Raw genomic sequence first — 16985 nt, 5'->3', positions numbered from 1 at the left:
TATTCCTTCCCCGTTGGTTATTTGGTCTCAGGTTCCCAGCACTGGAGCCTAACAACTGTTGGGTGGGATGAGGTCTTGATGAGAAAATGGCAGCCTTCAAGAAGACTCACCAATAAATATGTCCTAGAACTATTGCCACCAGTATCTTTTGCCCTGCAGTGAGCCACAGCTGCTCCTCCCCTCAAACACACACACAGGTGATCCTCTAATACCAGCAGGTGAATCTTGCCCAGTCTCTCCTTAGGTCACTGTTTTTTCTTTTTTCTTTTTTCCTGGGACCTGAGGCATAGGAGACCTTGTGTGCATTCTTGAAGATTGGAGGTTATGTTTCCCCCTGTCCTGTGGAATTCCTGCTCTCAAACCTTGCTGGATTTCAAAGCCAGATTCTCTGGTGGCTCCTCCTTCCATTGCCATACCCCCAGTTTGGGAAGCCTAAAATTGTGTTCAGGACTTTCATTCCTGTGGGAGAGCTTGTGTGGTATAATTATTTTCCAGTTTGTGTGTCAGCTACCTGGCAGGTATGGTGTTTTATTTTAATGTGATCGTGCCCCTCCTACCATCTCATCATGGCTTCTTCTTTGTCTTTGGATATAGGGTATAATTTTTGGTAGGTTTCAGCATTTGTTTTGATAGATGTTCAACTTGTGATTTTGATGTTTTCATAAGAACAGGCAAAATCATATCCTTCTACTCCTCCATCTTCTCTCTAAACATCAAAGTTACTATATCTTTATCATAGTTTTTAACTATATTTCTAAAAATAATTCTTCAATTATTCCAGACTTTTACTGAAAATTTTTATTTCAACAATTATATATTTACTATCTATGATTTTTAAATGTTGATTACTATAGAAATTATCCTTTTATGTATAAAATCTCAAATTTCATGCACAAGCCTCCTAGATAGCTTCCTCCACAAGAGGGCAGACAGCTATACCAAGCAGTATCAGCCATGTTTTGTCTTGTGGAAGTGAAAACCACAGCCACAGAAAGATAGAGAAAATGAAAAAGCAGAGGACTTTGCACCTGATGAAGGGACAGGATAAAACCCCAGAAAAACAACTAAATGAAGAGGAGATAGGCACCCTTCCAGAAAAAAGAATTCAGAATAATGATGGTGAAGATGATCCAGGACTTTGAAAAAAGACTGGATGCAAAGATTGAAAAGGTTACCAAAGACCTAGAAGAATTAAAGAGCAAACAAACAGAGATATCCAGCACAATAACTGAAATGAAAAATACACTGGAAGGAACCAATAGCAGATCAACTGAGGCAGAAGGGCAAATAAGTGAGCTGGAAAACAGAATGGTGAAAATCACTGATGTGGAAAAGAATAAGGAAAAAAGAATGAAAAGAACTGAAGACAGCCTAAGAGACCTCAGGGATAATGTTAAACACACCAACATTTGCATTATAGGGGTCCCAGAAGGAAAAGAGAGAGAGAAAGGACCTAATACAATATTGGAAGAGATTATAGTTGAAAACTTCTCTAACATGGGAAAGGAAATAGCTACCCAAGTCCAGGAAGCACAGAGAGTCCCAGGCAGGATAAACCCAAGGAGAAACATGCCAAGACATATAGTAGTCAAACTGACAAAAAATTAGACAGAGAGAAGTTATTAAAAGCAATAAGGGACAAATGACAAATAACATACAAGGGAACTCCCATAAGGCTAACAGCTGATTTTTCAGCAGAAACTCTGCAAGCCAGAAGGGAGTGGCATGATATATTTCAAGTGATGAAAGGGAAGAACCTATGACCAAGAATATTCTCCCCAGCAAGGATCTCATTCAGATTTGATGGAGAAATCAAAAGGTTTACAGACAAGCAACAGCTAAGAGAATTCAGCACCACCAAACCAGCCCTACAACAAATGATAAAGGAACTTCTCTAAGCAGGAAACATAAGAGAAGGAAAGGACCTACAAAAACAAAAACAAAACAATTAAGAACATGATAATAGGAACATACATATCAATAATTACCTTGAAAGTAAATGGACTAAATGCACCAACCAGAAGACACAGACTGGCTGAATGGATACAAAAACAAGACCCATATATATGCTGTCTACAAGAGACCCACTTCGACATAGGGAGACATACAAATGGAAAGTGAGGGGATGGAAAAAGATATCCCATGCAAATGGAAATCAAAAGAAAGCTGGAGTAGCGATACTCATATTAGATAAAATAGACTTTAAAATAAAAAATGTTACAAAAGACAAGAAAGGACATTACATAAAGATCAAAGGATCCATCCAAGAAGAGTAGATAACAATTATAAATATACATTCACCCAATAAAGGAGCATCTCAATACATAAGGCAAATGCTAACATCTATGAAAGAGGAAGTGCAAGGCAGAAATAGAGGCACAGATGTAGAGAACGAACACATGGACACCAAGTGGGGAAAGCAGGGAGGGTTGAGGGTGAATGAATTGGGAGATTGGGATACCAAATTGTGCAGTCTAAATATATGCTGTTTATTGTATGTTAACTGTATCTCAATAAAAGTTCTTAGAAAAAAATCTCAAATTTCTCTGAGCATGTTAATTTTAGAGTTCTTCAATATATTTCTGTGTTCTGCATTATTAGGTTCCTCCATGGTAACATATTGGTTTACTTCTTTAATGGTCTTTCTTTGCTTCTGTGTTGCTAGTTTTATGCCAAATCTGGAATGTGTATTAATGCATAATATATATTAATGTATAAGATATTGTCATAATTATTAAATGGCCACCATGAATTTCCTCTGATTTAATTGGTCTCTTCTAAATAATTGAGTCATTATAAAATCTCATGGTTAAGGGGTGTATGGGAAGTGGGTCAAAGAACAAGTAAAATAGTTAGTCACCTGAGCAGCTTCATGTTTGCTTTCATAAGATTAGATCAAGAAAGAAGACTCTCTTAGCAAATCGCTCACCCACAAAATGATGGAATTTCTTTATACAACCGATTTGTGTTCTAAGTAAGTTTATGTTTCTGTATAGGTGGGTGATGACAGCTACATCAATTGACAAATTTAATATTAGGATACATTAGTTGGAGCACATAGACAGACTACACATCAAATACTGAAATTGAGCAAAGCTCAGATCATCTTCAAATTTGATCAAGTTCTTTATTTTTGCAGTTTTTTTGTTCTTTAACCTGTATATGTGATGAATGATATTAATTGTCTAACCATTGTGAAACTAATTTTACTTCCTTAGGATAAAATAAATGTTACAGCTAGAGCTAGAATACATTGCTAATATTTTATTTATAATTTGTATGTTTATGTTCAAGTGTTAAATGAATTTGTAGGACTTCCTAGGTGGTGTAGTGGTTAAGAATCTACCTTCCAATGCAGGGGAAATGGGTTTGATCCCTGCTCCAGGAAGATCCCACATGCCGAGGAGCAACTAAGCCTGCATGCCACAACTATTGAGCCTGTGCTCTAGAGCCCATGAGCCACAACTATTGAGCCCATGTGCCACAACCACTGAAGCTCACATGCCTAAAGCCAATGCTCCACAACAAGAGAAGCCACCTTGAGCCTGTGCACCACAATGAAGAGTAGCCCCTGCTCACCGCAACTAGAGAAAGCCTGTGAGCATCAAGGAAGACCCAATGCAGCCAATAAATAAAAGAATAAATAAATAAATAAATATATAAAAGTATAAAAAATGAATTTGTGATTTTCCTTTCTTTTAGAGTCATCATCTAGTTTCATTGTCTTCATACATTGCAATATATATATATATATCACTCATTTTTCCCTTCTGTTAGAGTTTGTATTAAAAATTAAATTATGTGTTACTTGCATTTTTCTTAAAGTAACAAGTCAAATTATGTGTTTATCTTTTTTTTTATTTGGGGAGTGGGGTGGTAGATGTGCAAGCATATGTTAAGGCAAAGGTTTTTAACATTCTTTTTTCTCCTATTTTTAATTATGGAAAATATGTATAACCAAATATGTCATTTTAACCATTTTTAAGTGTACAATGTAGTGTCACTAATTACATTTACATCTGTGCCACCATTAATACAATTTTGAAAACTATTTCATCACCCCAAACAGACAATTTGTAACCATTAAGAGTAACTCAAGTCCATTTTCTACATCTGTATCTCCACTCTTGCCCTGTCACTGGGTTCATCAGTACCATTTCTTCATATTCCATACATGAGTTAGCATACTGTATTTGTTTTTCTCTTTCTGGCTTACTTCACTCTGTATGACAGTCTCTAGGTCTATCCACCTCATTACATATAACTCCATTTCAATCCTTTTCATAGCTGAGTATTATTCCATTGTGTATATATGACACATCTTCTTTATACATTCATCTGTTCATGAGCATTTAGGTTGCTTCCATGTCCTGGCTATTGTAAATAGTGCTGCAATGAACATTATGGTACATGTTTCTTTTTGGATTATGGTTTTCTCTGGGTATATGCCCCATCGTGGGAATACTTTGTCATATGGTAGTTCCATTTTAAGTTTTTTAAGGAATCTCCAAACTGTTTTCCCTAGTGGCTGTACCAGCTTACATTCCCACCAACAGTGCAAGAGAGTTCCCTTTTCTCCACACCCTCTCCAACATTTATTGTTTCTAGATTTTTTTGATGATAGCCATTCTGACTGGTGTGAGGTGATACCTCATTGTGGCTTTGACTTGCATTTCTCTGATGATTAGTGATGTTGAGCATCTTTTCAAGTGTTTGTTAGCCATCTGCATGTCTTCTTTGGAGAAATATCTATTTAGGTCTTCTGCCCATTTGTGGATTGGGTTATTGGCTTTTTTGGTATTACAGGGCTGGGATGGGGGGTGAAGGGGAAGTTGGGATGAAGTGAGAGAGTAACATAGACATATATACACTACCAACTGTAAAATAGATAGCTAGTGGAAAGTTGCTGTATAACAAAAGGAGATCAACTTGATGATGGGTGATGCCTTAGAGGGCCAGGACAGGGAGGGGGGAGGGAGTCACAGGAGGGACGGGATATGGGGATATATGTATAAATACAGCTGATTCACTTTGGTGTAACTCAAAAACTGGTGCAAGTATGTAAAGCAAATATATTCCAATAAAGAGCTTAAAAGAAATAGAAAAGAGTAACTCCTCATTGCCCACTGCTTTAGGTTCTGGTAAACTTTAATATACTTTCTGTCTCTATGACTTTTTGTATTCTAAATATCTCATAGAGATGAAATCATACAATATTTGTCCCTTTGTGTTCAGCTTATTTCATTTAACATAAAAATTTCAAGGTCCATTATATTGTATCATATGTCATAGTTTCATTTCTTTTGATGGCTAAATAATATTCCATTATATGTTCATATGACATTTTGTTTATCCATTCATCTATTGATGGGCATTTTTATGTTTCTGCTCTTTCATTCTTGCATGCACTGAACATTGGTATAAAAGTATCTGTTGAGTCCTTGTTTTCAATTATTTTAAGTATATACCTAGGAATGGAATTGCTGGGTTATAAGCTAATACTATGTTTAGCTTTTTAAGAAATCAAAAACTGTGTTCATAGTAGCTGAACCATTTTACATTTCCATTAGCTATGTGTGAGAGTTTGTATTTATCCAGACCCTTGGTAACACTTGTTATTTTCTGGGTGTTCTTTTGTTTCTTAAAAAAATTACAGCCATCTAGTAGGTATGAAGTAATATTTCACTGTGGTTTTGATTTGCATTTTCCTAATGATCAAAATTATTGAGCAACTTTTCATATGCTTATTGGCAACTTATTCAAATTCTTTGTCCATTCCTCAATTTATGTTGTTGAGTTGTATTGGTTCTGTATACATTCTGGATATTAAACTCTTACCAAATACATTTCTTGTAAATTTTTTTATTCAATGTGTTGTCTTTTCACTTTATCAATAGCTTTAATTGATGCATAAAGCAAATTTACATAAAGCTCAATTTATTTTTTCTTTTGTTGTATGCTTTTGGTGTTAAGGTCATGAAGACTTATCCATGTTCTCTTCTAAGAGTTTTTTAATTTTACCTCACTATTATGTTATTGATCCATTTTGGCTTAATTTTTATATAATATTGATGGGGTCCAACCTCATTCTTTGCATGAGCAAAATCCCATTATCTGAGCACTATTTTTTAAGATGTTGTTATTTTCCCATTGAATGGAATTGGCACTGATATCAAAAATAAGTTGATCATAGATGTATGGGTAGATTATTACTATTATTTAATGGTTGTAAAATAATCCAAATGTTCTCTCTTGGTATTTTATTAAGCAGAAGAATCTAAGTCAGCAAAGCTAGAATATTACCCATTGTTATCAGTTAAAATAACTTTCTCTCCTTTGTAATTTCATACTGAAGAGATGTACTGTGACTTCTTGTTATCTTCCAAGTGTCTTAATTCATCTTAATATTTTACATTTATTTTTCCTTCTCTGATGAATTCTGTGACTTTGGAGGCCAAAATTAGAGTTCCTTACAAGGAAGAGAGCTCTGTCAAATGCTGCAGAATCCTAAAACACCAAGTAGACAAAACTAGTATTAAGACAGAACCAGAAAGAGACTAGCTCTTACAAGTTGTGAATTTAATTTGAATTCAATTTGAATTTGAATCTTACACATTCTGAATCCATCTTCAAATTATTCCATTAAGATATTTCCCCAAAACACAATTTCCTGCAGAAAGCAAAATTAATTATTTTACTAAGAAAAATAACATGAGGGATGTGGCATAATCTCTCTCTAAATTAAAATTACTTACTGAGCAACTATTTATGAGAATGACCTGAAAATCAACAGAAAATATTTTTCACAACTAAAGACATGAAGAAGAAGCCATGAGATGAGTAGGAATGGTGAAGACATGGTATGGTTAGGACCCACAACCCTTGGTTGGCAATACACAAATAGGAGGGATATCACAATTGTAGAGGTCCTCCCCAAGAATTGAAGGGTTTGAATCCCACATTGAGCTGTCAGCCTGTGGATCCTGTACCATGAATGTGAATCCCTAAAATGTTTGGCTTTGAAAGCCAGCAAGGGCTTATGTTCAAGATTGCCAAATGTCTTGGGAAAGAGAGACTGCACCCTTAAAAGGCATGCACAAAATCATACTCTGACTTCCAGTACAGAGGCAGTAGATTGAAAGGAACCTGAGTTAGGCCCACTTTCTGATCTTGGAGATCTGTCCAGAGACTCAGGAGGCAACTGACACTTTCCACGGGGATGGAGATGCTGGCAGCAGCCATTTTGGGGAGCTCATTATATGGCATTAACACCAGCACTGACAAGCAACATTTTGGCATCCTGCATCTAGCCTGTTAGAGCCTGTGACATAGCTTCACTGACCAACAAGCCAACACTAGCCTTGAATCCCCCAATGCCCAACCAACCCTGCAGGAAAAAAGAGCCTTCCCTCCAGTAAACCCATAGACACCACATGAGGCATGGCCTCACAACCAACCAAATTGAAGCCCAGGCCCACCTACCAACATGCTTGCCAGAGTCAGTCCCACCACAAAAGAAGGGCCCACATAGCCCACAAAGGGAGCACCCATAGAGCATATAGCACTAGTGATTTAAGGGGAACATGCTGCTTGGCATCATAAGGTGTGTCCTACATAAAGCCAATTCTCCAAGATCAGGAAACATAACCAAATTAAATAAAGCATAGAAATAAACACAGAGAACTGGAAAAGTTAGGAGGCATAGGAATAAGTTCCAAACAAGGGAACAAGACATAAGTTCAGAAGAAGAACTAAGCAAAAAGTTAGGATAGCAGTCTGACCAATAAGATGTTTAAGGTAATGATTATAAGTATACTCACTGAAATCAGGTGAAGAATGTTTGAGCAATGACAGTTTTTAAAGAGTTAAAAAAATATAAAAGGAAAAATACAATAACTAAAATTTTAAAAATATGCTAGAAGGAATTGGAGTGGATTAGATAATACAGAGGAATACATCAGCAATCTAGAAAGCAAAGTAGTGGAAATCACCCAAGCTAAACAAAAGAAAAAAAACATGAATTTTTATAAATGAGGATAGTTTAATCTCTGGGACAATATCAAGCATATTAATATTTGCATTACAGGGGCCCAACAAAGAACAGAGAGAAAGAAGCAGAGCACTTGTTTGAATAAATAGTAGCTGAAAACTTCCCTAACCTGGTGAAGAAAACAGACATCAAGATCCAGGAAGCACATAAAGTCTCAAACAATATAAACCCAAAGAGGCCACACAAAGACACATTATAATCAAAGTGTCAAAAATTAAAGAGAAACTCTTAAAATCAACAAGAGAAAATCAACTAGTTACATACAAGGGAACTCATAAGACAATCAGCTGACTTTTAAACAGAAATTTTACAGGCAAGAAGGGGAGTTAAATATATTCAAAGTGTTGAAAGAAAAAAAAAATACTAACAACTAAGAATACTGTACCTGGCAAGTTTCTTTTTCAGAATTGAAGGGTTTTATATATAGGCAAAGTTTGGTTCTTACAGAAAAGATAATGAGACTGATAAACCTTTAGAAAGACTTATCAAGGAAAAAAAAAAAAAAAGAAAGAGAGAGAGGGTCCAAATAAGTAAAATCAGAAATGAAAGAGGAGAATTACAATAAACATTACAGAAATACAAAGGATTACAAGGGATTACTACAAAAATTATATGCCAATAAAATGGACAACAAAGAAACCATAATCCAAAAAGAAACGCACCACAATGTTCACTGCAGTACTCTTTACAACAGCCAGGACATGGGAGCAACCTAAACGCCCATCAACAGATGAATGGATAAAGAAGATATGGCACGTATATACAATGGAACATTACTGAGCAATAAAAATGAATGAAATTGCATTATTTGTAGTGAGGTGGATGGACCTAGAGTCTGTCACACAAAGTGAAGTAAACCAGAACTAGAAAAACAAATACCATATGGTAACTCAGATATACAGAATCTAAAGAAATGGTACTGATGAACCCAGTGACAGGGCAAGAGTGGAGATGCAGATGTACAGAATAATAATCGGTGATATGAAAACCAAAGAGCTACTTGTAAAAGAATGAGATTAGAACATTTCATCACACCAAATACAAAAATAAACTCAAAATTGATTAAGGACCTAAACGTAAGACCTAAAGGAAAAAAAAAAAAAAAAAACCTCCTACAAGAGAACATACACAAAACACTTTGACAAAAACCATAGCAATATTTTTTGGGGGATTAGTTTCCTAAGGCAAAAGAAATAAAAGTAAAAATAAATAAATTAGACCTAATTAAGCTTAAAAGCTTTTGCACAGTAAAGAAAACCACTGACAGAATGAAAAGACAGCATACTGAAAGGGAGAACATATTTTCAAGTGGTATGATCAATAAAGGGTTAATATCCAAACTATATAAAGGGCTCATCCAACTCAAAATTAAAAAAAAAAAAAAAAAAAAAAACTACCCAATTAAAAAATGAGCAGAAGATCAGAATAGAATTTTTCCAAAGAATATAATGCAGATGTTCATCAGGCACATGAAAAAAATGTTCAGCATCACTAACATGCAAATCAATACCACAATGAAATATTACCTCCCACCTGTTAAGTGGCTATAACAAAAAGCCTACAAATAACAAATGTCGGTGCAAATGTGAAAAAAAAGAAAAAAGTGAACTATAATACACTGCTAGTGGGATTGTTAATTGTTGCAGTCACTATGAAAAACATTATTGAGTTTGCTCAGAAAACTAACAATAGAACAATAACATTATCCAGCAACTCCACAGCTAGGTATAAATCTTAAACAAAAACAAGAAAACCCCACTAATTCCTAACTTGAAAAGACACATGCACCCCAATGTTCATAGCTGCATTATTTACAATACCCATAACATGGAAGCAACTTAAGTATCTATCAACAGGGTAATGGATAAAGAAGATGTGATCACACACACACACACACACACACACACACACACACACAATGGGATATTAGTCATAAAAAAGAATGAAATGCTGCCATATGCAACACTGTGGAAATACCTAGACTATACTATGCTTAGTGAAATGCCAGACAGCAAAAAAAAAGATTCCACATTATCATTTCTATATGGAATCTAAAAAATGAAACCAATGAATATTTGTAACAAAAGAGAAAGAAACTCGTAATTACTGAGAACAAACTAGTGGCTGCCAGTGGGAAGAAGAAAGGAGAGAGGGGCAAGATACGTATGGGTATGAGATTAAAAGATATAAACTATTATGCATAAAATAGATAAGTAAGGATATATTGTACAGCACAGGGAAATAGAGACACAATTTTGTAATAACTTTAAATGAAGTATAATACATAAAATTACAGAATCACTATGTTGTATACTTGAAAATAAAATAATACTGTAAATCAACTATATTTCAATGAAAAAATAAATAAAAACCCATAACAAACTACGGAAGGTCCTTAATGGAATTAAAACTACAAATAAAACAAACTGTATTGAATATTTCATAGGAAAGAGACAAGGATGCCTCCTGTCACTACTTATATTCAAAATTATACATGAATTTTTTAAGTAATGAAAAAAGACAAGAAAAGTATGTTATAAGGATTTGAAAAGAAGTAATAGTAATAAAACTCATTATTTGAAGATAAGATGGTCATGTACATATAAAGAAAAATCTAGAGAAAATATTAGAGAATACATTTAAGAATATTATTGTAATCAAATAATTAGACTATGAAATTTAAACCTCAGCATTTATAGCAGCTTCAAATATTCAAATATCTGTATCTCTGTTTAACAAATCTTCAAAGTCATATGCAGAAAATCACAAAATATTTTTGAGATAAATTAAAGAATACCTAAATAAATGGAAGGATATAGTAGCTCATGAAATAGACAACATAATATTGTAAAAATATCAGTTATTTCCAAATTGATTTGTACTCGATATAATCTTAAAGAAAAAAATCCCAACAAGATTTTGTTGTTGCTATTTGATTGATTGTTCTTCCCTAGTGTTTAAAACAACTGACTAATCTGGTATTTAAATGAAAATGCAAAATTCCAAGAATAATCAATAAATTTTTAGAGAAAGATTGAATGGAAGGAAATATTTATAACACATAACACCAAAGTATTATTATCCAGAATACTAAAAATAAAGCTCACTTGGAGAAAAGATGGCGGCGAAGTAGAGAGATGTGGAGTGCATCCCTCTCCACAGATGCATTGGGAATGCACGGAAGGACGCAGTCATTCCCACAGAGAACCAGCTGAACACCAGCAGACGGCCTCGGACACCAGAAAGGGCTGCAGGGAGCCTGACATAGCCAGTAGGGAGGCATCTACGATGGCTCAAAGAGGGTGAAGCAGCGGAGCTGTGGCAGACGGGATGGAGTGAGAAACATACGGAGGGTCTGCAGCGCAGCTCAGCGTTCCCAGACTGAGACATCGATCCGCGGCTGAACGGAGGGTCCAGGAGCGGAAGCGTGGGAACCGGAGAGCTGGTTCAGGGTGAGAAACATTGTTGCCGGTAGGGTGACGGACCGAGAGGACAGGAGGGAGGAGGTCCGTGGAGAGGAGTGCCCGTCCCTGAGAGCTGCCCGGCCATGATGGTGGCTGGAGGCTGCAGGCTCATGGGCGGGGAGGAGGAGCCACCCTCCCTCTCTTTCAGTGCCTCTGCAACAGGCAGTGGAGAGACGCCCTGTGGGCCACCTAAGGTGCTCAGGGATAACCAGCACCCTCAGGCACTTGGGCAGGGCTAGATTAAAACCCCTTGCAACACCAGCAGCAGGGAGGCTGCCGAGAGGGAAAAAAAAAAAAAAAACAGCATCAAAAAGAAAAAAACCCTGAGAGAGGCCCAACTCTAAGACTTTCTGTTTACGCCTGAGCCACCAGCACCCTCTGCAACAGGCACCTCAAAGCCTGACTGAAACAACAGTGCGCCACTGCTCACTCACTCCCAGGAGAAGGAGCCACTATTGTACCCTCTCCCTCCCCACACACCAACGCTTACAGAGGAACAGTAAAGGAACCTCTGCTGGTCACAGAGTAATGCAAAAAAAAAAAACCCAAGGCAAGGAGAAGGACACTTACAGCTGAGACGCTAAGGAAACAGAAATAGTAGTATCAATACCTATTGAACTGGTCAATTCTGGGATCAGTTCTGGATTTTTTTTTCATTTTTTTTTTTCTCTCTCTCTTTTTTTTTTTTTTTTTGATTTATTAAATATGATCTTAGCCCTAAGGGATCTACAAGTTTTATAACATAATTTTTAATGATATTTTTTATTCTTTTTTTTTTTTTTTGCCTTTTTATGTACTTCTATATCTAGCTAAGTTTTTGGTAGTACGGACAATATATCTCTCATACTTTCCTTTCATCCCTATCTTTTATACATTTCTATTCCTTTCTTTTTATTTGCATATTTCCAACCACATTACGCTCCTCTGTTCCCCTTTCTTCCAGCCTTTTTAAGTTTATTTTATCTTAACATACTTATAAGCAACACTATCGGTCTGCTCAGACTCCTTGCTCTATTCTCCAGATGACACACTGCCTTGGTATTTAATATTAGGCTTTTGTCTTTATCTTAGTTCTTAGTACAGTTGTCTAATTACATTCTGAGAATCTCCATTCTCTCTGGTGGTACTCCTGCTCTTTTCTATATTTGATCCTAGCTTACAAAATCTCCCTGGATTGATGTTTGTATGTGTAGGGTGTTATTTGTTGTTTGATTGCTTTTGCTTTTGTCTCTGATTTGTTCTGTTTCAGTTGTCAATTTCTGCTGGGTTTCTCTTTGAATATCTGATAGCACACTGGGGTTCTGTCAGGTCTTTCTAGAGCCTTATGTCCTAACGGATTCAGTAATTGTGTGACTTATACATGTATGTGTTTCCTAGACTTAATATTCGCTTAATCCAATACTTGGACATTAGTGTGAGGCTTGGACAGTCTTCTATAAACACCTCTATCGCCAGGACAAGCAACCCCAAAAGTTTGGACAACCATGAGGAAGCAAAGAAACACCATGCAGGCAAAGGAGCAGGAAAAAAACCCACAAGACCAAATAAATGAGGAGGAAATAGGAAAAATGCCTGAAAAAGAATTTAGAGTAATGATTGTAAAAATGATACAAAATCTCGATAACAAAATAGAGAAAGTACAAGAAACAGTTCATAAGAACTCAGAAAAACAAACAGCAATGGATAACAAAATAACTGAAATTAAAAATACTCTAGATGCTCTAACCAGCAGAATGACTGAGGCAGAAGAACGAATAAGTGAGTTGGAAGATAGAATGGGGGAAATAACTGCCACAGAGCAGGAAAAAGAAAAAAAGAATAAAAAGATTAGAAGACAGTCTCAGAGACCTCAGTGATAACCTTAAACATACCAACATTCGAATTATAGGCATCCCAGAAGAAGAAGAAAACAAGAAAGTGACTGAGAAAATATTTGAAGAGGTTATAGTGGAAAACTTCCCCAACATGGGAAAGGAAATAATGAACCAAGTCCAAGAAGCACAGAGAGTCCCATACAGAATAAACCCAAGGAGAAATACAGCAAGACACTTATTAATCAAACTAACGACAATTAAACACAAAGAAAAAATATTAAAAGCAGCAAGAGAAAAGCAACAAACAACATATAAGGGAAAACCCATAAGGATAACAGCTGACCTTTCTACAGAAACTCTGCAGGCCAGAAGGGAATGGCAGGATATACTGCAAGTCCTGAAAGAAAGAAACCTACAGCCAAAAATACTCTACCCAGCAAGACTCTCATTCAGATTTGAGGGAGAAATCCAAAGCTTTCCAGACAAGCAAAAGTTAAGAGAATTCAGCACCACAAAACCAGCCTTACAACAAGTGCTAAAGGAACTTCTCTAAGTAGGACACACAAGAAAAGGAAAACACCTACAAATACAAACCCAAAACAATTCAGAAAATGGTAATTGAAACACACATGTCAATAATCACTTTAAATGTCAATGGATTAAATGCTCCAACCAAAAGACACAGACTGGCTAAATGGATCCAAAAACAAGACCCTTCTATATGCTGCCTACAAGAAACCCACTTCAGACCAAGGGGTACATATAGGCTGAAAGGAAAGGGATGGAAAAAGATATTCCATGCAAATGGAAGTCCAAAGAAAGCTGGAGTAGCAATACTCGTATCAGACAAATTAGACTTGAAAGTAAAGACTATTACAAGATACAAGGAAGGACACTACATAATGATCAAGGGATCCATTCAAGAAGAACATATCACAATGGTAAATATCTATGCCCCCAATATAGGAGCACCTCAATACATAAGGCAAATGCTAACAGCTATAAAAGGGGACATCGACAGTAACACAATAATAGTGGGAGACTTGAACACCCCACTTACATAAATGGACAGATCATCTAAACAGAAAATAAATAAAGACACACAAGCTTTAAATGACACACTAGACCATCTCGACTTAATTGATATTTATAGGGCATTCCATCCAAAAACGACAGACTACACTTTCTTCTCAAGTGCACACGGAACATTTTCCAGGATAGATCACAGCTTGGGTCACAAATCAAACCTCAGCAAATTCAAGAAAATTGAAATCATATCAAGCATCTTCTCAGACCACAACGCCATGAGACTAGATATCAATTACAGGAAAAAACTGCAAAAAATACAAACACATGGAGGCTAAACAATTCACTCTTAAACAACCAAGGAATCACTAAAGAAATCAAAGAGGAAATCAAAAAATATCTAGAAACAAATGACAATGAAAACACAACAACCCAAAACCTATGAGATGCAGCAAAAGCAGTTCTAAGAGGGAAGTTTATAGCAATACAGTCCTACCTTAAGAAACAAGAAAATGATCGAATAAACAAGCTAACCTTACACCTAAAACAACTAGAGAAAGAAGAACAAAGAAACCCCAAAGTGAGCAGAAGGAAAGAAATCATAAAGATCAGAGCAGAAATAAATGAAAAAGAAAGGAAAGAAACCATAAGAAATATAAATAAAACTAAAATCTGGTTCTTTGAGAAGATTAACAAAATGGATAAACCATTAGCCAGACTCATCAAGAAAAAAAGGGAGAAGATGCAAATCAACAGAATTAGAAATGAAAAAGGAGAAGTCACAACAGACACCTCAGAAATACAAAACATCATGAGAGACTACTACAAGCAACTATATGCCAATACATTGGATAACCTGGAAGAAATGGATACATTCTTAGAAAAATACAATCTTCCAAGACTGAACCAGGAAGAAATAGAAACCATGAACAGACCAATCACAAGTACGGAAATTGAAGCAGTGATTAAAAATCTCCCAACACACAAAAGCCCAGGACCAGATGGGTTCACGGGTGAATTCTACCAAACATTTCGAGAAGAGTTAACACCTATCCTTCTCAAACTCTTCCAAAATATTGCAGAAGGCGGAGCACTCCCAAACTCATTCTACGAGGCTACCATCACCCTGATACCAAAACCAGGCAAAGATGTCACAAAAAAAGAAAACTACAGAGCATTATCACTGGTGAATATAGATGCAAAAATCCTCAACAAAATACTAGCTAACAGACTGCAACAGCACATTAAAAAAATCATACACCACGATCAAGTGGGGTTTATCCCTGGGATGCAAGGATTCTTCAATATACACAAATCAATCAATGTGATACATCATATCAACAACTTGAAGGATAAAACCCATATGATCATTTCAATAGATGCAGAAAAAGCTTTTGACAAAGTTCAACATCCATTTATGATAAAAGCTCTCCAGAAAATGGGCATAGAAGGAAATTACCTCAACATAATAAAAGCCATATATGAAAAACCAAAAGCCAGCATTGTTCTCAATGGGGAAAAACTGGAAGAATTCCCTCTAAGAACAGGAACAAGACAAGGGTGTCCACTCTCACCACTGTTATTCAACATAGTTTTGGAAGTGTTAGCCACAGCCATCAGAGAAGAAAAAGAAATAAAAGGAATCCAAATTGGAAAAGAAGAAGTAAAATTGTCCCTCTTTGCAGATGACATGATATTATATATAGAAAACACTAAAGACTCTACCAGAAAACTGCTAGCACTAATTGATGAGTTGAGTAAAGTAGCAGGATACAAAATGAATGCACAGAAATCTCTTGCATTCCTATACACTAACAATGGAAGAGCAGAAAGAGAAATTAAGGAAAGTCTCCCATTCACCATTGCAACAAAAAGAATAAAATACCTAGGAATAAACCTGCCTAAGGAGGCAAAAGATCTGTATGCAGAAAACTTTAAGAAACTGATGAAAGAAATCAAAGACGACACAAACAGATGGAGAGACATACCATGTTCCTGGATTGGAAAAATCAACATCGTGAAAATGTCTGTACTACCCAAAGCAATTTACAGATTCAATGCAATCCCGATCAAATTACCAATGGCATTTTTCACAGAACTAGAGCAAGAAATCTTACGATTTGTATGGAAATGCAAAACACCCCGAATAGCCAAAGCAATCTTGTGAAGGAAAAATGGAGTTGGTGGAATCAGGCTTTCTGACTTTAAACTATACTACAAGGCCATAGTGATCAAGACAATATAGTACTGACACAAAAATAGAAGGGACAATAAATGGAAGAGAATAGAGAACTCAGAAGTAAGCCCAAACACATATGGGCACCTTATCTTTGACAAAGGAGGCACGAGTATACAATGGAAAAAAGACAGCCTCTTCAATAAGTGGTGCTGGGAAAATTGGACAGCAACATGTAAAAGAATGAAATTAGAACACTTCCTAACACCATACACAAAAATAAACTCCAAATGGATCAAAGACCTACATGTAAGGCCAGACACTATAAAACTCCTAGAGGAAAACATAGGCAGAACACTCTATGACATCCATCAAAGCAAGATCCTTTTTGACCCACCTCCTAGAATCAGGGAAATAAAATCAAGAATAAACGAATGGGGCCTCATGAAACTTAA

Source organism: Hippopotamus amphibius, chromosome 7 (assembly GCF_030028045.1).
Source record: "Hippopotamus amphibius kiboko isolate mHipAmp2 chromosome 7, mHipAmp2.hap2, whole genome shotgun sequence".
Taxonomy (NCBI): Eukaryota; Metazoa; Chordata; class Mammalia; order Artiodactyla; family Hippopotamidae; genus Hippopotamus; species Hippopotamus amphibius.
Note: the sequence above shows the minus strand (reverse complement) of the source record.